Source organism: Sinohyriopsis cumingii, unplaced genomic scaffold (genome assembly GCF_028554795.1).
Source record: "Sinohyriopsis cumingii isolate HCF-2022 unplaced genomic scaffold, ASM2855479v2 utg001050l, whole genome shotgun sequence".
Classification (NCBI taxonomy): Eukaryota; Metazoa; Mollusca; class Bivalvia; order Unionida; family Unionidae; genus Sinohyriopsis; species Sinohyriopsis cumingii.
The window spans coordinates 123706-150813 of NW_028315955.1; the positions used below are offsets into that span (position 1 = coordinate 123706).

At 37.5% G+C, this 27108-nt stretch overlaps 1 protein-coding gene across 2 annotated transcripts in view; it reads right to left on the reverse strand.

Moving 5' to 3' along the window:
• Positions 1 to 24684, reverse strand: part of LOC149772879 (uncharacterized) — a 103550-nt gene extending 78866 nt beyond the window's left edge. For both annotated transcript variants that reach the window (XM_089947162.1, XM_089947161.1), the window contains exon 1: positions 24636 to 24684. The gene's annotated coding sequence lies outside the window, so the exon portion shown is untranslated. The remainder of the gene's footprint in view (positions 1 to 24635) is intronic.
• Between the last annotated feature and the right edge of the window lie 2424 nt (positions 24685 to 27108).

A 27108-nucleotide genomic window follows, 5' to 3' on the forward strand; every position in this document is an offset into this window, starting at 1 on the left:
GTTTCAAAATTCCGCGCACACAGGAAAAGTATTATAGGGAACGTTGGTGGTTAGAGCGTCTGCCTCGGATGCGGGAGGTCGTGGGTTCCATCCCCGGCCGAGTCATACCAAAGACTTACAAAAATTGTAATAACGGCTGCCTCGCTTGGCGCTCAGCATTAAGATGTTAGTGTTAGGACTGGTCGGCTTGGTGTCAGGATAATGTGACTGGGTGGGACATCATGCTACGTGTCTGCGGCATGATGCCCCAATGCTAGACATCACTATAAACTGCCACACTGCAGACATCGTAGCAATATGACTGAAAATTTGTTAAAGCTACGATAAAAATCCAAATCACACACACACACACACACACACACTCCGCTATTTATTCTAGTAAATACCTTTATTCCGGTATTAATACTGGGAGATACCTTTCTTGCGGTTCATCTCGTCACCCTACATCACGTGACCTTTAGCTACTTTACAACAAGGTGACCCTTGATTAATGGATAAGAAGCTTGATCAACAAAAGCTATTCATACACGCAAATAGTAATGCCTGTAAAGCTGAAAAGAATGTTATGAGTTAAATATACCTTTTCAATCGTGTTATGAATTAATAAACGTTTGATAGCGATTAAAGGCTTACTTGCAAGTTGAATATGCTCACACATGATTTTTCTATCGACATTGTAATATTTTTGGTGGAGGGTAATAAATATTAAAGCTCTTGATTATCAGTAAAATTTCTCTTCGTGACCATAAATGGAGATTACAATAATTTTAAATACACAGATGATTAGTTTACATTTATTTTCGGGGTTTTATATTCCTAAACAGAATGGAGAGGAGGGCAACTTTTCAAGACGAGAGGGCAAACATCTATTTAGTGAAATATAAATTGGTTCTTAATTAACCAATTTTTTTTTCCCAGCTCGCATAAATAGTGACCCGTTTGCCGTTTGGTGTCTGTGCTTCCGTCCACACGTTCGTTTTCGCAGGATAACTTTAGTTTTAAGTATTGTACAGTTGTGAAACTTGGTGGATAGGTTCCTCTTTAAGTAACACAGACTCGTGTTGATATTTTTTATACTTGGGCACATAAATCAGAAGTCAACCGGGCCTTGAGGGTGGATGGAGGGGTGCTCTAGAAGACGGGACTTACTTTCCATTGCTAATTTTGCAACAAGGTTTCTATATGTTTATGTAATGAGTCCAGTCCACTGAGGCTATGACTATCAACTACACTTTTTAACAGTTATCGCTATTTTAAGCAGCACCTGCCGCGTCATGGATTAAGAAGACGGGTAAAGTTCAACGCATATAATGTCTAACGAGCACTTCGGGTAGTCCTGCTTTTGATTAGAATTCACCTTGTAGAAAGGTATCTCAGTAGTTTTTAAAATCTATGTGTCATTTAAAGGTTTGCACTATAAAGTCGTTAAGCAGCGGGGGGGGGGGGCAGACCCGCCCCCCCCCCCCCCAAAAAAAAAAGGCGACCTATTTTGGGAGGAGACCCTCATCAAAGGCCCCGTTTGCAAGGTGGGGGCTACAAAAATGTTGTTTTAGCCAAGTAGTGTTGACTCATTAAGCTATTCAAAGGCCAATGAGAGTACGCTACCGATTTTTGGGGGAGGGGGGCACCCAGCAAAATGGCGGCCGACAAATTTATCTGACCTAAAAAATAAGTAGCAAAACGAAGTGCCCGCGACCAGGTTGAATGAAGTTGGATATCTGTTAAATCTTCAGTAATTGTTATATTTTTCTTTTTCCATTGCAATTGTTGGATGGCTAAGTGCGAAAGAGGGTTCTTGGTTTCTTAATTTTTAATCAAGCACAAAATGCTCCATTATACGTTGAGCAACACAATTTAGCGAGCCTGTTCTCATCGGAGCAAGATTATCTATGTCTGGTTCATTTAAACGATATATTGGGTCAACCACAGCGGACACTGGATATGCCTTGCTGTAGTATGGTTTGTCAATTCCAGTGAAAATACCTGGTTTAGAATTTTTATTTATCGTGACGACATTGTTATGTCGACGTGATTCCTTGACAGGGTCAAGTTTATCACAAATAATCCAAGTCGGACCATCTTCGCTGATATGTTCGACAATAAATTTTATTCTGAATATGTACTTGCTGTCGTGAACAAGATTATTAATAACAGTAGCCGCTCGTTTGTCATCCGTTGTGGAATCAATAAATGTTCCATCACCATCTATCTTTAATGTTGAAAAAACATGAGCAGCACCATCGTTGATAAATTCGTTCTTAGCCATTTTGATAAAATCATGTAACTGTAGTTCGAATGGTGGCTGTTTCTTATCTTTAGTTAATCTGTCAAAGTCGAACTTGGTGATGTACTCTGGTTATATCGCTGATAATCTTTTTCATTCTCGTTAAAAAAAATGTATATCTACTCTTCTTTGGTTCGATTATTTTAATCTCTCAATTTCAGTCGTGGTTAATAACGATTTTATCTCGTTTAGTACTTTTTCTTGCGCGATTTCTAACCTTGGGAAATCTGGGTTTTTTCCCCGGTTACACTAAAACACTCTTCTTGCAGTTGTTTTGCAATAGTAGAATTAATCATCTACATTATTAGGAAAAGTATTATCTTCAACTGAACTTTGTCTATTAATATAATATGCATTAGGCAAAAATCGTTGTCGATGGCTCATGATCGGATCAGTAAGTCCTTGTGGAAAAAATTGTCATGGAGATTACTGTGGATATCACATGGCCGTTGTTCGCCGTGGCAGTACTGGACCACAACCATGTCTGAAGTGTGGGGTTAGGGTTAAGGGAAGATCCAGTTATATGTGTGTCTTGCGGCGGACGAAAATATCGTACGCTTAACGATATGACGAAAAACAAAATGCTTCTGATGACATCAGAGTAAAAGACGAACAGAATTATCTCGAGAAGTATTCCTCTGCTGAAAAATAATGTTATGTTAGAAGAAGAGGAATTTATATAAATGAGACAAATTGAAAATGAGATTGATCTTGATGAATTAAGATGTCATCCTATCTATGATAAATATGATACAAGCAGAGCCGAAGTTGTAAGACATGGTCGTATTAAAAAACCAATCGGTAAAGTCATCAATACAGGTTACATACAAATTAGTATTGCGATCCCCAGCAATTAAAACAAATATATTACGCACATAGGTTAATTTATGTATGTTTTAACTGAGTATTTAATAAAGGTTTTGTTGTTGATCATATTAATTCACATAAAAAAGACAACCACCTTGAGGGGTGTGTGTGTGAAACGATGCAATGAAAGAAGACAAAATATCGTTAAATGGGTAATTGTAAACTTATAAAAATAAAACTAACCCGGGTGCACTTACCAGGGCCCCTCATAACCCCCCCCCCCACCAAAGGTGTTAATTCTACAGCACCTGGGGTTCACTTAGGGTGTGTGAGCTTAATTACAAATCAACAAACCAAAATCCCTATTTCGCACTTAGCATTCCAACAATTGCAATGGAAAAAGAAAAAATGGAAAATGAAGAATCCTCTGAATCTCTAAAATTTCGCACTTAGCGATCCAACAATTACAATGGGGAAAAAAATGTAACAATTACCCAAGATTTAACAAACATCCAACGTCATTCATCTTGGTCGCGGGCACTTCGTTTTGCTATTATTTTAGGTCAGATCAATTTGTCGGCCGCCATTTTTTGTGTGGTCCCCCCCCCCCCCAATAAATCGATAGCGTACTCTCATTGGCCTTTGAATACTTTAATGAGTCAAAACTACTTGGCTAAAACAACATTCCTTTAGTCCCCAATTTTGCAAAACGGGGCCTTGATGAGGGGCTCCCCCATAAAAGCGGTCGCCATTTTTTTCGTTCTGCCACCCCACTCCCGCTGCTTGTTGTGTAGTTACAAGTTAAGGGGATAATATAACTGCACATTGGCATACTTGCACCGAATACCTACACATACTCACCTGTGTTGCTTTTTTCCATTTAGGATTGTCTGAGTAGTGAATGGGGGCACTTTGGGACAAATGAGGCCAAAGAAGGAAAAATAGCCTGGACTAGTTTGGGGCAAAGAGTTATAGAGCATATGAGGCCAAGGAAGGAAAAACAGCCTGGGCTTGTTTGGGGCAAAGATTTATAGGGTATATGAGACCAGGGAAGGAAATACACCCTGGGCCCGTATAGGGCACAGATGGATAGGGACAATGGGAATGAGCATTACAAGATCCCCCTGTGCCACTATAGGGACAAGATTTATTGGGTTCATACACATATGGCAAAGTGAGCAAATCTTTTCGAGGCATATGAGTGGCCCTGAAAAGGGCCTTTGGGTTCTTCTATTTTCTCCAGTTCTTCCACCATCTCCTCACTTTGTCAATGATTCCTTTCTTCTTCTTTTCATAGTCTGGTATCCAGTTAGCATGTCCCATCGATCTAAATTTTTCTTGCACCTTGATCCAGTTTTTGTTCAGTTTCAGTCCACCTATACTAAGTCAAAGGTGTCAACCATGGCACAAACGCTATGGATGTCATCAAAGCCCCGAAACGCCAGACCGTACTTAATTTTCAAATTCAGTCCAGTTGTACTAATGGACATATAAATAAGAATCCAATAATGTGTAAGCCACCTGTGCAATTTGCCAAATCAAATAAGTTATACAATTTCATGATGTCATCGGACAAGTTAGAATTTTGTGTACAGAGTGTACATTCTATTTCAAACCAAAACCAATCAGTTAAGTCAAAATGACTCATAAAACATTTGATATCACGCATATTTACAACTGGAGTAAATTTTGATGGTGGAAACAAAAGGATCAAATCTGAACTACAACATAAAGATATAGTCAAAATGGTTTTCAAGCCAAAGTGAAAACCAATACATTCACCCAGGCAATTGATAGGTTGCTTGGCCTTTTCATACCGAGTCCCGGGAAATCCAGCCTTCTCCCGATTATGGTCCTGGTGCGGTGTGGCAGCTCTTCATCCGTGGTCAAAACTAGAAATACCACAGGCAAGGTCCGCCGTTCCCTGCAGGCTTGCGCTTTTCGGTGCGTGTTAATGCACACTAATGTGGCGCCAATCAAAGCTTGGTGTTTACGTCGATGGGTGGCTAGGAGAGTCTGCATCTTGTGCGGTAGGTAGCTGGGTCTCCGTGTGCTGCCAGCACATGTTAGGACCACGCTTCCTTTCTGCTATTTTGTTGGATAGTCATGGTCCATGTGCGGCAGCTTGCTCCACTCCCTTCTCCTCCGCTTCTTAGTGTGCTGGTTAGCACAGCTCCCTCCTCTTCCACATTCGACTGCTTGGCGCTCCGATGTTGCTTGCTTGACGTCTGCTGAGTGAGTCTGAATGATGATCATGAATAGCTACCTGAGCAGACTGATACTGTCTGACTGATAAGAATTAAGGTCGCCTATGCAGCTGGTGCTTTCGCGCCCGGTTCAGTCCTGAAGGTCAGGATTTTCAGTTGGTCGGGACTGCCGGAATGATGCCACCGCAGTCCCACTTTTATGTGCGAATGTCGCACTTATTAATTCTAAGTATGTCCGGGCAAGGAAAGGTGGAAAGTGGCGGGGTACGCGAAACCTCACCGGAAGACGTTACGCCCAGAAACGACAGAGCGCACAGATGAATGATCAAATCTAGTCCAGTTATACATGTGGACAAATACTATTCCAATAGTGTGTAAGCCACTCGTGTAATTTTCCAAATCCATCAAGTATTGTTTTTGATCCACCCAGTGAAAATTGGCAAAAGGAAAAGTCAAGACTTTTTGGTCTTAAAGTCAAGAACTATCACAAGCCAGTTCCTACCAGACATATGAGCATCAGTGCAAGTCCAGTAAAACATGCGCAGATGAGAGGTGACTGTAAATTGCTTGTTCCGCACTTTTAGCTACATCAGTTTTGGAGTTCAGACCTTTTATGCTGAGATCAGACAGAAGGTTATAGAATACATGACAACGAACAGCAGAACATTTGAACAATACACTAATAAAACTTTAACACAATATTTAAATCAAACACAGATGTGGGAAGACGGAAAATGGGGTACGGGTGTGGAAATAAGAGCTGTTGCAAGAATGTTAAACACGAACGTTTACGTGTATTGCACGTACAGAACAGAGCATAATTGTTCTTGGAACAAGTATACTCCAATATATTCTACCTCAGAAAGTAGAATGTACATATTACACCGGAATGACCATTATGAGCCAGTATTAGATGTTGAAGACTGCGAATTCCAAAACCTCTGCAGCAGACCACCTTACGTTCCTATACGCAAATATGCTCCGGAGAAATACTGGAAATATGTCTCTGCCGAAACACTCGAAGCTGCTCTTGTCAACAACTATAATGATGAAAAAATACTTCAAGAAATGAGAGAGTGCCCGGATACTGTCTATGTACAGAAATATAAGGATGCGCACTATAAAATTCCAGGAACCGAAGCAGCAGAGACGGCGAACAACCTCTAATTGGTTCACTCGTATTTTTGCAAAATAAGCCCACCTGGAAAATCGCAAAAAATCGCGATTTTTCTTAGTATCCGGCGTGAGACAACCCTGTTCGCAGAACTTAACAGACTCAAATTTGACTTACTGCCTATCGCTGATCGCGAAAAAATCTCAAAAAAATCAGCGATCGCGTGGGTGTCAAGTTGGAGGCAGCACCCTCTCTGCTGCTATGAATTAAATCATTATTATATCAATAATGGCAAATAACGGAGAAGCACATTCCGCTAGATTAGCTGGAGAGCGACTAGAAGCAATGAAAACATTTCTTCCGTTCGTGATTCTGTAAGACAAAAACTTCAAGAACGTCAAGAAGCACAAGTTGAATTTGCTTCGGGTACAGAACAGTTATTTAAACCCATTGCAAAAGCTAGTGAAAAAGTTGCATCGGTTACTGAAAAAAGCTATATGGGGAGATATTAAGGATGAGGAGAAAAAGGAGGATATTCTTTCAGTATTAAAACAAACCGCTGAGCAGACTGAAAAATATAGCAGCGAGAACTAAAAACCAGAAAAGATTTACGAGATCTTCCAATTGATATAGCTGCAGCTCAGCCTCCTCCCGTCGGTGAAGAAATACTTGAAGGCATCAGCAAAATTCCCACTGAATTTGCGGACGTGAAAAATAAACTTGCGCCTAAACCCAAACCAATAAAAGAAAATATTGAATTGTTTGCAAAATTTAACGAAGGTGTTATTAAGCAGCTCAAAGAAATTAAAGAAGAAAATGTACCCACTGCAACATTAGCAAGTATAACTCAAAAAGACAGGATTTTAAAACCAGAGTATGCTACCGTGAATAATGATAATTTCATCAGAAGGATATATCGTGTGTATTACAACAAAAAACAAGCCAGAAATAATGATCCAAAATTTGTGAGTTTTGTAAAGGAAATACAAAGACTTGATAAAGAATACAGATCACAACCTCAACAGCCACCACCTCCCTATTCGCCACTGAGCAAGAGTCTTACCAACTTCCACCACCTCTGCAGCAAATAAAACGACAAAAATCTCAACCCGAACCTCAACCTAAGTCTTCCAAACCATCACCTGCAGAAATATTTATCGATGAAGCTCTTAATACTTTTGCTGACCGGGATAAATTAATCGATATTGCTGCACATGATTATGATTCTAGAAAAAATTATCTGAAATCTAAATTTGTTAAAAAAAAAAACTTAATGAGTGGCTTCCTTTATTATATTTTGCTTCTAAAGATTCGCTTGTTAATATGAACGATCCAGGGTGTGTAAAATTTAAACAAGATATAAATAAAGCGAAGCAACAACGAACTACTCGACCACAACCTCCAGAAGAAGAAGAGTTTCACGATGTCCCTACTGGTAGTGGTTTGGGAAGTGGTCTTGTTCCTAACAATATCCTTGATGACGTGCAACGGTTAGAAGTTCTCATAGGAGGAAAACGAGCAGGAGCAGGAAATAATTCTCCGGAAATAATTAATGAAACAACTCATATCTGTCGACGATTATTTCAAGGTGGTATCATGGACATTAATGTTTATCGGGAACTCATTGATGAAATCGTTGATGACTATCATAGTGACTAGCTGTTTTACGATTAGAAACAACAATAACAAATGAGATGATTATACATAATGCTCATCGTGGGCCTGTAGCGGTTAGGGTGATAAACTCACGATTACCAACCTATAAAGCAGCTTACGGAGATGGACTCAGTGATGTTGTTCAGGGTTTATTCAAAAGGATAGCCCCCAAAGCAGTACCGATCGCAAAACAATTATCAATGAAAGCTATTGACGTTGTTCGAGATAAAGTTCCTGGTGCTATTGGTAATGTTGCCAGTAAAGTGTTCTTGGCAATCAAGGACAGACTAGCACGATTAACACGCAGACCAAAAGCGGTCCAGCCACAACCAGTGAAATTACCAAGCACTGAAGTGATGCCCACAAATGTCAGTAAAGTAATAAATCAAGCCGCAAATCAAAAACTAGCAGCGCTGATAAATCAAGGGGCTGAACAAATAAATACAAGTCTGATATCAGGAATTGGTCTTCGTTTTAGAAGATAACAAATTATAATAAAATGTTTAAACGAACATCTGACCCAGCGTTTGACATGGATGCACCAGTACTCAAGGATGAGTCTGTGCGTGATTATCAGTATTATTCTTATGAAACAGTATCGCCAAATCAACGTGGACGAATTGAATCACGAGTTCAGGATACAAGTAGATATTTCTTGCCCGCTGAAGCATTTATTGAAGTCACAGGTGAACTTGTAACAACCGTCGCCCCTAATACACCATACGGAGCTAATGTCAAAGTTGGCTTTGTTAATAATGGCATCATGGCGTTATTCAAAAGTGCTATATACATGATCGATGGAAAAGAAATTGAGACAATCCAAGACAATGTCGACGTTGCTACAACGATTATAGGTCTGGCAAGGTATTCAGACGATTATACTAGATCAGCTGGTCCGACTATCATGTTCGCCAAGGATAATTCTGAACATCCTGATTTCAACCAATTTCGTCTCGTACAAGTCAAGCGTAATACTTCGACTGACCCACAACCTGCTGGTGCGATAGATAGACCAGCTGGCGCATTTTTGATGCTACAAAGTCAGAACCCTAATTATAATTTAGGCTTTGCTACCCGTAAATTAATGTTAAAAGGTGATCGTAGAAGATTTTCATGTGCAATAGTACTATCTCACATATTTGGATTTTGCAGAAATGTCAGAAAAGTCATTTTTGGAGAAAAGCATACAATTGTTCTTCATCGAAAAGGAGATAATAATGCTATCTCCCGAGAAAATGGCGCTGCTGATGGTAAAGTAATATTATTTAAACTCTGTGGATGCCGGTAATGACTCCATCACTCGCTGAAGAACAGCGGCTACTTTCTTTTATGGATCAAGGCGGTAAATCAATATTATCATGGCTAACAACAACTACCGATAGTAATCAAAAATCCCGTTGATGGTGTATTTACTTGGCATATATCATCACAGCAAGGTGTTTCTGCACCAAGGCATATCTTTGTTGCTCTTCAAGATGCGGCACGATTAAACAATCAAGAAAGAACCGAATGGTATTTGACAAACTTGATGTCTCTGAAGTATCTTTAAGAATAAATGGACATCAACGACCTTCCTACGATATATTATTGGATTTTGATCAAAATTATGTAGCACGCGCATATCGTCGTTTGATGACATTTATGGGACGTGATCAAAATATTGATACTGGTTTGCAAATATCGCAGTTAGATTCTACATCGTTGTATCCGATTTATTACTTTTCGCTGGAACATCTTGATTTAGTTAAGCAATCTGTCGTTGATATTGGATTCGCAACATGGTCAAAGCAAAATAATACTATCAAATATACCGCAACAGTCACTGTTGTGTATAGGCTGTCTGTATTCAGTGCTGCAAAATTTGAGATATTCACAACATATCCACGGCGGCATTCCACCGACAAGTTTTCCGGGGTTGTGACTATCATATTAAATAGCGGAACCGAAGAAACATTTATACTGGAAGCAGTCGATAAGAAATTAACCGCGACATCTCACTGGTGGTGTCTAGAATTTGTAGCTGAAACACCTCAATTAGTTACCGCGTAAAATAATAATGGCCCTGACGAAGTCAATGACAGCGTCAACAACAACATTAGATGTCCAGCAATATCAATACGATCAAGTGCGCGAATGGCAATCAGAGTTACAAATCATCATTGACCAGTACGCAACAAAAGTAGAAAAATATAAACGGCGTGCAGCTGTCATCGATGTCGGTATCCGCGTTAGTTGCGTCCACTGGAGTAATATTGGCGGCGCTAACGCCAGTAACAACTGCAATAGCAGTAACAATATGCGTTTCATCATCAACTGCAATCGCCGGCGCTTTTAATATTATCGCGAAAAAGATATCCACGTGCACGAGCACAAAACTACACGACGTTGTCACACGGCTAAACACAGCCACGGACGCGTACTCGAAATTATCGTCGCCGTACGATTTCCATCAGCCTCAACGGTGAAAAAATATCAGATTCCGAATTCGCGTTAATGGTTAAGATATACGATGAAGTCCACAATTTGAAAACAACGAAAATGAATAATGACCGCTCCGACAGCAGTAAGATTTATCGACCCTGAGATCACAGGCACAACGTCATACCATGATGTCAACCTGAAATACAGACAATCTTTACTCGATATAAAAAATGCAACGTTGGGTAGTTATTTTAACTTCAACTACAACAAGAACTATATAGAGTGGGATTTTGTTTCCGAACGAAAACAAGGAAGAATAACTAACTATGTATCCTTTAATTTACGTCAAATCATGAACTTCTTCGATGAAATTAATCAAGAACATAAAGCACAACTAGTGTGGCTACGAAAGAGTTTCCCCGATCACTACAGCGTCGTCAGGAAAATTTTAATATTAAATCAACTTGCATACGACATGGAATATATTAACTCGCGAGCAATTTGAGCAATAATCGATTGCGTCGACGATGACAAACAAAAGTTTTTAGATGAATTCAAGATAACAGAAGTGTCGCTGTCTGATTTTAAACTTGCAGGGTGTAAGATAGCCGAGCTAAAAAAAATCCGTCATCGATGAAACACTATCGCACCCAATTATTTTTCAATACAACGATGACTTAAGTGTAATTATGGAAATCGTACGGCCATTTGAAAACGAAGATAATAAATAACAATGGCAATGCCATCGGAGCTACTCAGCAGCTAAACGCAAATACAACTCCGCCAAAAACCACGATGATAACAGTTGTTGTTATTGTTGTTGTTCTAGGGTTTAACGCCATTTTTCAGCACAAGATAATCTATACATGGCTTTCCCGCATACCCACGCTAGCCGAGCTTTGGGCTCGAACCCACGCAGACAGAGGTGAGATGGCAGTGATCCGGAACGGTGAGCGCTTTAGACCACTCGGCCAGTCGGGGCCCCGATGATAACAGTAAGCTCAACCATGCCTGAATTCAGTATTAATTTTCCAACTGCGATTCCGGTAAGCGAGATCGCGCTAGCACGGTTGCGAGTATACCACAGTTGGCCCAATATCAGATCAAAATCATTTGGTGGATTACCAGCAAATGATTCGTTGCAAATAAAAATAAACCAGATGGTACACCCGACTGGAACGTTGTTGGAATACCAACCGGGGCTTATCAAATCGAAGAAATCAATGAGGAATTACAACGTTGAATAAAAATATCACAGGAAAAGAATAAAAAATAGCAATAACAGCTCACGAACCAACGCTGTCTTCCGCAATCGAGATAAACTCTCCGGACTACGACGTGGATATATATCAGTTATCGATAAGAACAGTGTTAGGATGGCCTGAAATTGCTTCGGAATATCAGGGTCCACCAGAACCGAAAAAGTCTGATTATACCATGGACAAGCAATCATACCACGAACTTATTCCGTTATGCCAACAACATTATACTTGAAATCAAAAATGCAACATTTGGTAGTGTTTTTGGTACTATTTATGCAGAAGAAGGATCCTCTTGGAATTTTTATAAACAATCCCTCGATGGTGGATATTAAATTACATTTATTACGGAAAAAGATATTACTGAAAATTTTAAAATCATTAAACAAGAACACAAAAAACAACTAGAAAAGCTTCGTCAATATTTTCAAGAACATCTTTTTGATATAACAAGCTCACGCAAAGAAATCATCACGCGGACAGAAATATTAAATCAGCTTGTATCCGATATGGAATATCTTAACCAGCGAATAGTCCATGCAATAATGGATTATGTGGACACCAGCGAGGATCGGTATAAACAATTTTTTTTCTTCCAACATACGATAACAGAAGCTGATCTTCCAAATTTTAAATTCCCTGGGTATAACGCAGCCGAGTTAAGAAAATTAACCAACGATATCATTGATCAGTTCTTTTCTGATATACTTGCCGAGTGGAGAAAAACACTACCACCGGCAAATATTCTCCGGCAGAATAATAATTCAAAAGGGCAAGGGCGACATGTATCCCGAAAATCGTAAATATAACTTCTGTGGTCGAGGTCAATATTGTGTGTGATGCCATTGATGGAAGTTACAGCACGGACACAACAATGTCAAATCAAGCGCAGCAGGGATTTATTCTTTATTCATTCACACCGAAAGAACCACCCGGATTTCTGATTATACAAGAACCGATCAATCCGGTCTATCTACGATGTCATAATCCACTGTTATCAAGAATAAATTTCAAACTAACTGAGACTTTTGTTTCTTGAGACAAAATGTTTCAGAAATTATTATGTAGTTACCCACAGATCGGTTTCTGAACACACCGTAAATATATATATTTCTGCACTCAAGATAGATATAACAGCGGTTTTTGAACAAAATATAGATATGCCTTGATAAAATTGGGTCTCAAAAAATGCATGTATCTTGTAACGCATCTAAAAATAACTCCTGTTGTGCAATGTGTAACCATAGTTATTTTTTTTGTTTGTGAGTTAGAAACCATAAATATCTTTCTAGTTACATTACTGATATTAATTACGACGTAGATAGTTGATTAATTAATTACGACGTAGATAATTAATTAATTAATTACGACGTAGGTGGTTAATTACGACTACAACTACGGAGAAAGCTACGTTACGGAATTATCTTCCTTGTTTCAAGTCGAAAAAGAAGTAGTATGTAAATGGAAAATTTTGACAATAATTGTTGTTGTTGTTGTTGTGGGGTTTAACGCCATTTTTCAGCACACGATAGGCTATGCATGGCGGCCAGTATTAATGGTGGAGGAAGAACCCGGGAAAACCCGGGAAAGAACCACCGACCCACGAGAAGCTACTGGCAAGCTTTCTCACATACCCACATTGGCTGAATCCGAGACTCGAACCGGCGCAGACAGAGGTGAGATGGCAGTGATCCGTAACGGACAGCGCTTTAGACCACTCGGCCACTCGGGGCCCCTTTGACAATAATAAATAAATAAGTAGTAAGTACTACATGGTTATCTCTCTTAATGATATTTGAAAAAATATTTTCGTTATATTTACTTGAGAATGCGGATTTATATATATTTTTTGCAACTTTTCGTACTGAAGGCATGCAAATGTCAAAATATTTGCCAGCTGAATTCATTGATTGAAATATTCTTTCTTCGCCAGTATCTAAATTTATGGATACAACTGCTTTGGCGCTCTTATCATTACAGCCAGTATTAACAGACTTACAATTCTGGCTTTGCGTGACAGCTCTTAGATTGGATAAAGAATTATCGGTTTTTATATTGTTGATGTGATCGATCACAAGATGATCTTTGATCACTCCGTGATAAACCTCAAATACGAATCTATGACAGAGATATTTTTTCTTCCCAACACCAAACATAAGATAACCGTGATTGTTAACAAAACCAACTGGTTTTTTGACCTACAATTTCTAACTACACCATCACAATTTGCTTCGTAGTTCTCACAAATTCTTGGTTCATTTATATATAATGTGTTTGTTTAAATTATAATTTGTCTGAGAACTTATTTAAATAATCCTCCTCATGTTTTATAACTCTGTCACTGTCATTAATTTTTTATCATAATAACGTTTTAACTCTCTATATTGCTTAATACCACAACGAGCACATAGCCGTGTTTGTCCCCGGACTCCGACACCACATCAAAGACATGGTATTGGTCCTAAGCTTCCATTACGAACGCACTGCAAATGTTGTCCGCAGAATTCTTTTATACAGGATTTGTTACAGGGAGTCAATGATCCCACCATTAGCCATTTACATTGATTTCGTACTTGATTCATTATATATAATATTTTTATTTAAATGTTTGTCTTAATTATATATGGATGAGTTTGAGAGATTATCTGCAATCCAGCCCTGGAAAGCGTCTAGATTCGATCTTGACAGACTAACCCCTGACTCGCGGAGGCGAGCTCTGGCTGATCTGATTAATATTATCAGGGATACCAAAAAAGAATTTCGTGATGATGGAGCATCTCATGTGTGGTCGACATTCACAGTTATACGCAATGACTCTGTCATTGATGCTACAATGAACGATACACGAGCGAAAACGATTATCGATTACCTTAATCAGAAATATCTTTTCAGAATAAAGTTAATTGTGCAAGCAGATTCCGATACGTGGATTCTCCGTGACAAACATGACCCTGTCCTTGCTAATGGAAAAAGCGCTGTATTAAGTAAAGATTCCAAACCAGGAATGTTGACTGCGATTGACAGACCATATTACGCTCGATCGTATCCTGTGACTGCGGTTAATTATGGAATTTATCAGCTAAATGAAAAACCTAACATGAATGATCTTGCCCCAATGAGATTTTCATCGTTAAATTGTGTAGCCGAGCGAGTAACAGAACATTTTAAAAATGCGAAGCGTGGAACGGTTTAACTGATCTGCGACGTGAAAAAATAGCGAAGTGGGCCGAATCGGTTAAGGATACAGAAGCGTCAATAAATGATGTCGCTGAGTCATCAAGTAAATTAAAATTTCAAATAACTAAAAACGTTAACCGGAGAGGCTTTCTATGAATCACCGAATAAAGGAAATGGGACACCAATTGAAATTATTGATCATAACGCTCACGCTTGGACCGCCGCTGAAACAATATTTCCACGAGATCGTGTCGTGAGATTTTACTCCCCAGAGGACTCTGTGAGAGAAATGTTTGATTTTAACAGATAAGTAAAAACGATCCTATATCAGTATGGCTGTTTAAGAGTTCTGAAGATGAAGAATACAATCAATTTGTAAGACCTAACGGCGATTTATATCGTAAAGAATCTCTCCAACACGCAATGAGAAAACTCGCGGAAAGATATTCAGAAAATACTGAGCAATTATTAACTAATTGTTTTGATTTGCTCGTGTAGTGTCGTTTGAATTCGCTAAGAATCTTCATCCGTGCTGTTAGGTTTGGTTTGGTAGACACTTCTCGGAAAAACGTTGGGCACCAATAGTGTTATTACGATATATGATCGACAATAAAATATTTATATCTTTGACGGTCAGCAAGGCAATTATTTCATATTGGGCGCAGACTTTGGTTTGGTTACCAACACCGGAGCGTATCAGTGTAGATGAGGTCATTGAAGAATATAAGCGAGAATGTCCAAATATTCCTATTGATGTCATCGTCGATAATACTCCTAATATTCTCAGGAATAAACTCAGCAACAGTGAAAAAATAGCAAAAGATCTCAGTAGAAGAATAATCGGTAAATTTACTCAAGGTGGTGCATATGATCATAAACGGCATTGTGCAAGATTGATTATGGATGATGTTGAATTAGATTTTATAACTGCTGATGCCGCTGCGAGAAATATATTTTGTGACCCGAGAAACGTTTACTTGTCTGACGGGAAAAAGTTGGGCACAATTGTAAGTTACATTGATGGAGAATCTCCTCAGTATGCACATCTAAGATCTTCGATGCTCGCTTATGTTTCTATAAATTTGCTATCGGTGATAAATAGATTTCCTGACACTGCAGTCAGAGTTGCGACGGATTCATTTTATATCGATAAACAATATTCAGAATTATTAGCTTGGTTTACAAGCACTAATGTATTATGGGGTTCGTGGAGAATAAAACAAGAAATGTTACATTGTTATTGTAAATCCGCGAATGTTGCGGTTAAAGATAGTTATCGCAGCGATCAGATATCAGAATTATCGTCGGAGCCATCCGTGTATGATCCAGTATCCAGACACAAGATGGTTTATTTGAACGGACCGGGTGGTTCTGGTAAGACAACTCGGGTAATCGAATTATTTCGACAGAAACACGATGATATGATTGTGCTAACACCAACACACAGACTTGCCAGGGTGATGAAACAACGAGGAGTTATTTCTTGTACTTATCATAGTTTTTCCAAATACAGCGGCGGCACATGGATTCCCGATTGAATGGGAGAGAAATATATTCTAAAGATCATCATTTGGGATGACGTGTGCACAGTGTCGTTGGAAATATTAAAAACATTTCTCGATTGGTTGTTATTGAAAAATACAGCTGTGATAATGTGCGGCGATCACAGTCAACCACCTCCGTTTATTGGACCATCTCCACATGATTGGTTAAAGAATTTTGTAGATTATTACGAGGAGATAACTGATGATCATAGATCTCTTGATGCAGAATTAAGAGAATTAAAAAAAATTAATCAGACTACAACCGAAAAAAATTCAGTGTGAAATAACGCATAAAATAATTTCAGAAACTTCCTTGAACGACTTTTGGGATACGTGGAGACCAAATGATTTGATAATGGCAAGTAGAAAAATAGCCTGAGACACACTTCAGCGGCGGTTATTTCAGTTACACAAGGAAAAATGTCCAGCGTTACGTGTACCATTGTGTTATAGACCAGCTGATACGCGACGACAGAATATCGACGTTGATATACCAGGACAGACCGAGTCAAGGAAACATAATCTCGTATTAAATGATATTGTCGCAGTTGATGTCAGTGTTGTTGAGGATGCGATACATGCTGACGAATCTCCGTGGACGCTAGGATACGCAATGACGATTCACTCATCTCAAGGATTAACTATTAAAGATACAGTTGTTTGGATCGTTGATGATCGTATCGACTGGTCGAACTTGGTTATCTTGCAGTGTCCAGAGTCAGCCCAGCACTAGCTGTGTTGAAAAATCACGTCGTTGTATTGTTATACGCGCCCTTTTGATTGCATTAACTGGTTTCACCACAGTTGTTCGAGTTATTTCATTATTTAGCGCGGCTATCACACTTGGTAATCTTGCAACCCATTCGCGAGATATCTTGTCTTGAATGAATTCCTTCGCGTATTGATATTCAAATAACCGCTCAGCAAGTGTTCGATTAAATCGTTCAACAATTGCCTGATCGCGGTGAATTGCAGTATGTCCTCGTCTGATGGTGACGTTATGTTGTTTCATCAGCGATGATACTGCACCCTGAAATTCTTTGCCACGATCAACTTGTAAGAGCTGTGGCCATCGTAGACCACCACGCTGATAAATTCGTTTAAACGCAGAAGCAACTTCAGCAGCTGTCTTTGTTGACAACGGCTCTGCTTCTTTATATCTACTTGCAACATCAACGACAGTTAACGCGTATTTACGTTATTTGACGTCTACCAATTTTAATGGTATCATGTGGTAAAAATAATATATAAGCTTGGTGAACTTCATTAGGAACACTAACATCAAAATGTGCAAAGTGAATTTGCTTAGGTGGTGGTAGATAAATTTGCCATATTGCCTGTCGGGATAATCATTTTTTAGCAGTAACATGTGTAACCGTTGCTGCTTCGGCGAGTTTACTAATCGCTGCGTTACCCTTCCAGTATCCTCTTGAGGAATAATAAATCGATTTCATTTATAATTAATTACCAGAACCTAGCGCTAATTTACCATTCATTGCGGATTTTGCTAACCACTTAGCCAATGATTCTTTGAAGGATTTATTCGTAATGGAATTTAGCGCGTGAATTAATTTTACATCTGCTATGTGTCTGTGCTGCAGATCTTTACCTTTATAAGCTACATCATGAGCGTGACACGCTTTATCAATAGCGTTTATCGGATACTCACCTAGTTTTGGTTGATCTTGGCTGTCAAGTCTGATATCAAGTCGGTTTCCAGGACCACAATAATTATATCCTGGGAGATGTTTTTCTCCTGGGTATTTAGCCCACGGAGCCCCGGGTAACTTTATTAATTGTGCTGCAATATCACCTCCTCGTTTTTTTTTAAACCCGACTGTGCGGGAATAAATTTAAATTTCTTTGTACCGCATCGTTCACACTTACCCGTAACCGGTGATCTGTTATTTTTTGTTCTAATAGTTGTTAGATCACATGTTGGGGTACGCGCCCTGCATTTCACACAATATAAATCCATATTCTTTTTATATATTTCTATAACATGGAAATCACTGACTTTTCTGCAAAAGAAAACGAGAACCAGTCAAGCATCATGCTGCGCTGCCAAATTCTGTTCGTATGATTATCATAGGTCTATCTGGAAGTGGTAAGACACAACTGCTACTCAGTTTGATAATGAAGTGGATGAAGTGTTATAAGTTGTATTTGATTGCCCCGTCTGTAGATGACCAGCGGTGCTATGATGTACTTAAAGATTTTAATGAAAAAGCAAAATCGTTAAATGAAAACGAAGACGATGTTGTTGAATTTATCACTGATATCGATGAAGCGCCAAGTATTGATGATATTGATGGGTTTATTAACAATTTAGTCATGTACGATGATGTAATGCTGGACAAACAGTCCAACAGAGCTAGAATATTTTCTCGAGGCAGACAAAAAAACACTGATGTGATTTATGTAACCCAGCGGTATACACAAATACCAAAAGTGATCAGAGATAATTGTAATATTCTTGATGTGTTTAACGGAGTTGACACTCACACGTTACGAAATATTCATCAGACTTGTTGCAGCGGTGATATGGACATAATTAAGTTCAAAAATTTATTTAGTCAGGCTCAGTTATCCCCGGATGGATTTATAACAATAAATTTAAATGATCTTCGAGCACGATACCGAGTCGGTCTTGATACAATTTTTTAATTCATAGCAGCAGAGAGGGTGCTGCCTCCAACTTGACACCGACGCGATCGCTGATTTTTTTGAGATTTTTTCGCGATCAGCGATAGACAGTAAGTCAAATTTGAGTCTATTAAGTTCTGCGAACAGGGTTGTCTCACGCCGGATGCTAAGAAAAATCGCGATTTTTTGCGATTTTCCAGGTGGGCTTATTTTGCAAAAATACGAGTGTACCAATTAGAGGTTGTTCGCCCTTTCTGCTGCTACCGAAGATGCCGTGAAGGAATTTGACCCTAACGTTTTTAATCTGCTATGTGACCATGATAACTTTCTTGACTTACTGTTTTAATTGTCAGCTTTTCAACAGATGTGAAACGTAGGACACCAAATGCTGAAGTTTTGTCAGAAGTGAACCAATAAAATAAAAAAAATTTACATACAGAATCACATTTATAAATCCTTAGCAATTTGCAACTGTACAAGCCATTGCCTTGCTCTTTGTAGTGACAATAATACTGTTTATTGAAGAAATATTACAGTTGAAGCTATCATTTAAATTTCGAACTTAACGTCCATTTAGGTCGATTAGTTCAAAACGCTTGCTTTTGAATTGAATTATTTACCGTTTTTTTCTTAGTTTTCAGATTCCAACTTGTCTGCCAGTTCTGTAAATAAAGCGTTTATCGAACATAATAAAAGAATGCCAATTCAAATTGTTTATTTGTTATTTTTTGTTTGCTTGCTTCCTATGTTTTTTTTTTTTTTGCTTTTTTTTTTATTTTTCACCTTTCAGTCCAACTAACTAGCGTACCCGGTGTTTTAAAGCAATATTTCTTAACATGGGGAAAAAGATGACGTTTCTATAGCTGTATTCAAGCATTTATAATATTTTTGTCAAATTATATCTCCCCCAAAGAATGGGGAGACGTAGTGCTTTTGGTTTAAAATGTTCATCATCACGAGACGATTTGCAGAGCACAAGTTTCAGCCACGTAGGTTTAAGGTCAATATAATATTTTGATGTTAAATTGAATATAGTTCATGACCGGTCCATATATTCCTTACGTCTCGATGGATGTTGAAATTACTTGGCATAAATTTGCACAATATTGAGATTATGCTCAGAGAGCCGATTCCAGTCTTGTCGGTTCATGCTAAATGTGATATTTTGTGATCAAAGGTCCAATAGACTATATATTTGGTTTCCGCTCCATATCACCCTTACATATTGAGGGATTTTGAACAAATAACACACAATACTAGTTTATATGTAGCAAAAACTTAAGAGATTTTGTTTGCTTTTGGAAACTTGATTGCTTCCAACTATCCAATTGTATTCGTCAGAATTTAAAAGATTAATGGAATGTTCGCTACCCAAGCACAATATAATTTAATTCCAAGTGAAGGAAGCCATATTTGGAAATCTGTTAATATAGGTAAATCCTGCTAAATTAGCGATATTTTACGGCCGCAGGTTTTACGTTTTTCTTGTAATAAAATTAAGAAATGTATATTTTTAAAATCAATATATATATATTGTTTGCATTTGGTCTAAACGTAAACATTGCCAATTGATCTCTGCTTCTCTGTATTGTCCGCCGATAGTTAAATGATAACCGTTATAAACATTGGTGTATTTATAGGGAGACAAGTTATACCCATGTATATTGATATCAGCTGAAATGATTCGCATTAAAATGCATGCCATTGTAAGCTTTTTAAAATCTTATCTATCAAGAAGGGGTCATTGGTTCGATTCCCAATCGATATGATTTAAATAAAAATATATAATACATAATACATGCCGATGCATATCTGAGATTTTTATTTGATGTAATATCATGACAAAACAGTTAGCATTATCGATTTTAAGAGTACCGGTGTGCAATTTTAAGATCGTATCAAAATTTCTTAAATGCACGTATATATAAACCGCAAGCGAAGGCGCGGTCACTTCAAAAACATACACGGCATATTAGGTCTAACAAGAGTTACATCGCCACGCTTTTTTTGTCGTATCGCTTGAATATTATTTTGTAATTTAAAATGCAGAATGTTTATGAAAATAAAATAATATGCATTTCCCAAAAATACATTAAAAACTAGAAAACGTTTGAACAAATTGGATATCAATACTTCAAAATTCGATTTGAAATAAATTAATAAAAGTGTACCCTCACTGGGATTCGAACGCTTATACACATACTAAACAGATATATATATATATATATATATATATATATATATATATATATATATATATATATATATATATATATATATATATATATATATATATATGGTTTTGTAAATAATACGCTGCTGAACCGCTTAGGCAATTGATCTATCACAAACTTTCAAATGAACGTTAATTCTTATATATATATATATATATATATATATATATATATATATATATATATATATATATATATATATATAACCTGCAGTTTCATTTAATAGAATCCTAATTTTACCCGATTTACCTACATTAACAAATAGACAAAGTCGTTCATTAGTATGAATCTTTAAACCGACAGTAGATGGTTTATTCATTATTCACGGATTCTTATTTACTGTTATAATTATCCTCAGGGACGTAGCTAGTATATGATTGATGATTAGGCATGTTGAACGGCGAAGCCTCGAACGGCCAGAGGAGTGGGGTGTGTGTGGGTACGGGGCAACATTGTTACAATCTAGAGGCTCTGAGACAGCATTTCATGCATCTTGTTGAGACTTTCTGAACCTTGGTACTGTTTTAATACTGTAAAAATAAAAAGGAAACATAAAATTCTAATGAACATACTCAATAAAATCGAGTTTGCTGCTATCTTGTTTGTGTTTTTGCTTCCAATGAATCCTCTTTTCCGTATTTCGTGAGTGAAACTTAAATCATTCAAAAAAGTCGTCAAAATTCTGTGTAGGCAGCTGTCTTTCGGTCTTGGAGGCAGCTACGCGCTTGATCATCGCTAATATATACTGTTCAGTTGTTTACCTGCCCTGCTGAACCTTGCGACTTTACCGAAGTGAAACATAGTCATTCATTTATCAGTTTGTCCAATTTGTCCAAAGTAAAGTTCTGCTATTTTGAAAATGTTCCGCATTTTGGGACATTTTTAAAAATGTATAACGGAGAGAATTAAGATAGTGACAGATTAACAACATCATTCTATTTCACACAATTGTTTCCTTAAAAGAAAAAAAAATAATTAAGAAAGACATACAGCTCTAGGAGTGATAAGTTGATTTCATTTTAGAAGTGGTTCAAATATCAACGTTGAGTTTTGACAACAGAACATTTTACCCTAAGGTCATAATTTCACCTGAACGGGTAGTTATTTAACAGGACATTAAAAAAGGGTCAGTTTTTAACGTGAAATTTTAATCACGGTCGTTGAAAAATTACCGACCGGATCAGAATTCAACGAGGGTCAAAATGTAATACTACATCTGGGTCGTTATTTAACAGGACATTTAAAAAAAGGGTCAGATTTTAAGGTGAAATTTTGATCACGGTCGTTGAAAAATGAGCTGGCGGGTCAGAATTCAACGAGGGTCAAAATTTAACACTACACCGGCACTTACTTTTGCTGTTTTTTTTTTTCACACACACCCATCCGCCATTTTATCTGTTCACCCCGCCCCCATGTTGTTCAAATGGTGAATAAAATTATTCACATTTTATAGCACACAAAAATGATCACGATGTGTCACAAATAGTTTATGTTACTATGCGTTGGTCATTCCAACGGTTCCATGTATTTTTTTTCACGTCATTTTTTTCACTTGGTCAGACGCACCTTAGGTCGATCGACCTCCCCGCATGTTGTTGATGTTGTGAATTAAAAAAATACAAATATTCACATTTTATGGCACATAAAAACATCACGATGTGTCATATATAGTTTATGTTACCATGAGTTGGTCATTCCAACGGTTCCTTGTATCTTTTTACGTCATATTTTTCACCTGTCTCCCCCTCCCCTTGTTTGGTCGGTTGACCCCCTGTGCTGCTGATCAAATAGTGCAGTTCAGTCTGATTAAGGGAAATTAGATGGGTAGGTGGATGGATGGATTGTTTGGTGGACAGAAACAGCTGTTTATCGATAGATCGATTGTTGGATTGATTAAATGATCTATTGGTCAATCGGTCAATCTATTAATCGGTAGATATAATGAGTGATTGATACATTCATTAGTTCATTCATTTTGTTTGTGTGTAACTTGTACCTATAAATCCAGTCAACTACTTCGATAAGTTACCATGAAGATGGATATCCTTTGACTGTTTTTTCCTTTGGGTGCTTCCAAATTAGTTCAACCCACATAACACCACACATGATCGCTGAAGCGTTAATACCCTCAAAAATCCCCGCCCTCTACCGAATCTAATTTTAGAAATCTTAGCATTGTTTGTCCGAAACAAAACTAAGTCATGAGTCATTTTTTTTTATATATATTTTTTTTTTTTGCAATTGACGTCTGAAACATGATCTTGTTTACTCAAACGATTTATGGTCAAGCAATTTTATCTTTAAATATGGAAGATTTAAATATAAAAGTATATTCTAATATTTAGTTAACTTTGTACCACTTTTATTCGCCCGTATATAGTTATCAGTCAACCTTGAAGCAACGCAGAGGTATCTAGTACAATGGATTCATAATGGGTAGTGTGGTGATTTTATGTAGATATGTAGGCAACTCAGAGAGAGAGAGAGAGAGAGAGGGAGATAGAGAGATAGTCAAACATATCACTAAGGGTACAAAATGAAAGTGATCGTTAGGAGCAGGTGTTAATACTATTAAGTTTGGAACTCAGCTTCCCTTGACACCGCTATTCATCACCGGGGTATCCTATAGCCGAACTTTGAAGCAATGTACAGATATGCAATACAAAATAGTTATAATACGTATTGCGTGTGTTAGTTTACAGGGATGTCTAGCACTGAGGCATCATGCCGCAGACATGTAGCATGATGTCCCACCCAGTCACATTATCCTGACACCAGGCTGACCAGTCCGAACACTAACCTCTTAATGCTGAGCGCCAAGCTAGGCAGTTTTTAGTACTATTTTTTATAAGTCTTTGGTATGACTCGGCCGGGGATCGAACCGACGACCTCCCGCATCCGAGGCGGACGCTCTAACCACTATACCACCAGAGCAGTTTGGTTGGAAAGAAGAGTTTACTTCGTTCATATACCCACTCTAATGCTTCAGTGTTATCTATAAATCGCTCTGGTAACGATTTATCGGCTACAAATAAAATAGACAAGTGTGCATTTGCTGCCATGTACACGTTACAGGGTTGTTTCAAACAAGTTAGAAATCTTTTCAACTGCCATTTTATAGTGAACTTTCTTAAAGTAAAGTAAAAATGAATTCATTGTTTAAGGGTATTTGAGAGAGAGAGAGAGAGAGAGAGAGAGAGAGAGAGAAACATATCACTCAGGGAACAAAATGAAAGTGATAAAATGGAGCATGTGTTAAAATTATTAAGTTTGGAACTCGGCTTACCTTAACACCGCTATTCCTCACCGGGGTATTGTATAGTCGAACATTGAAGCAATGTGCAGGTATGCGGTACAAAATAGTTATAATACGTATTGCGTTGGCTCTATGGAGATCAATGAACCGGAAGTTAAATGGATTTTATTTATAATTCTAGTGAAATGTGTGTGTGTGTGTGTGTGTGTGTGTGTGTGTGTGTTGGATTTTTAACGTAGCTTTAACAATTTTCCAGTAAAGTCGCTACGATGTCTGCAATGTGTTAGTTTACAGGGATGTCTAGCACTGAGGCATCATGCCGCAGACACGTAGCATGATGTCCCACCCAGTCACATTATCCTGACACCAGGCCGACCAGTACGAACACTAACTTCTTAATGCTGAGCGCCAAGCGAGGCAGCTTTTAGTACTATTTTTTTTTTAAGTCTTTGGTATGACTCGGCTGAGGATCGAACCGACTACCTCCCGCATCCGAGGCGGACGCTCTAACCACTATACCACCAGAGCAGTTCGGTTGGAAAGAAGAGTTTACTTCGTTCATATACCCACTCTAATGCTTCAGTGTGTTATCTATAAATCGCTCTGGTAATGATTTATCGGCTACAAAGAAAATAGGACGATAAAAATGGCATGGAGACACGTGTGCATTTGCTGCCATGTACATGTTCCAGGAGTTGTTTCAAACACGTTTAGGAATCTTTTCAACTGCCATTTTATAGTGAACTTTCATGAAGTGAAAAACAAATCGTTGTTTAAGGGTACTTTGATGTGTGCATTTGCTGCCATATACATGTTATAGGGGTTGTTTCAAACAAGTTAGAAATCTTTCCAACTGCCATTTTATAGTGAACTTTCATAAAGTAAAGTAAAAATGAATTCATTGTTTAAGGGTATTTGATAACGCAATTTTACTAACTTGTTATTATAATACTGTAATCCAGTTACTCTTATCAGTTAAAATTCATTACAATGTATAAAGTCATATGGCCAAGATACACTGTATGGGAATGTGATACTTTTTAAACACATACAAACGACTCAGAAAATGTTCTACTTGAAACAAGCTATTGCTAAAAACTAATGTTAAATGCAGATATGCATATTGAGAAATAAAAAACATACTCGAAATATGATAATTAAAACACACATACACACAGATACACAAATATATATATATATATATATATATATATATATATATATATATATATATATATATATATATATAGCTCCTTGCGTAGCTCCCATTTCTTCTTGTTCAGCTCTCACTTCTCCCTGTTCTGCACAAAAGGAGACGATCACTTCTCCCTAAATTTCCAGTCTTGCTTGACCCCTGTTAACTCTAATTGTTTATCATATGATATAGAATAATAAATTTGAAGAAAAAACCACTTCTGAACCTGACCTAACCCTTATAGGTAGATAATGTATGTATTGCAGCTATCAACAGTGCCATATACATGACATTTATATATCACAAATGGTCTTCTGACAAAATGACAATTGTTTATTATGAATGTATAATCATTACATGGATTTAATTTTTAAAGTGGATTACAAATTTCGTAGTCTGTCATAACTCGGCAGGTTAATATGCATATAAGAGAAGGAATAAGATAAATACAACTAAAAAACTGAGGAAATTGTAATAATTATGTTAATATTGTACATTATATAACCTGAGCTATTCAGTTTGATTTCTACTCCATCATCTGACCTACTCTGTTTGACCTCTACCCCATACGTTGAACTATTGTATTAGATCTCTACCCCATACTTTGGCCTATTCTGTTTGACCTCTACCCCATACGTTGAACTATTATGTTAGATCTCTACCCCATACCTTGACCTATTCTGTTTGACCTATACCCCATACTTTGAACTGTTCTGTTTGATCTCGACTCCATACTTTGAGCTATTCTGTTACATCTCTACCCAATACTTTGAGCTACTCGGATAGGTCAGTCATCATCATCATCATTTTTTATCATCTTCTTCTTGTCTTATATATTCTGTTATAATTCATCATCATCATCATCATCGCCGTCGTCGTCGACCTCGTTCACTGCATAAAGTTGTATCATTTATTAACATTTTTATCCTTCTCCTCCTTCTCCTCCTCCTCATCATCATCTTCTTCATCATTATCATTGTTATTATTATTATTATTATTATTATCATTATTATTAATGTTGTTGTTCTTGTTGTTTATGTAGTCATAGTAGTAGTAGCAGTATTACTGCTGTGTTTACGTAGGAAACGTAAGAGATTTGTTTTAATATTAGTACTGATATCCATTTTTCCTATGAAAATCAGTCGCAATAGTCTTTTAATTTTACCTTTTAAAAGATATATGTGTACATATCTAAAAGCTATTAATATACTCAGTAATACTTTATAATAATAATAATAATAATAATAATAATAATAATAATGATAATGATAATAGTATTATTATTGTTATTACTATTATTCGGAAGAA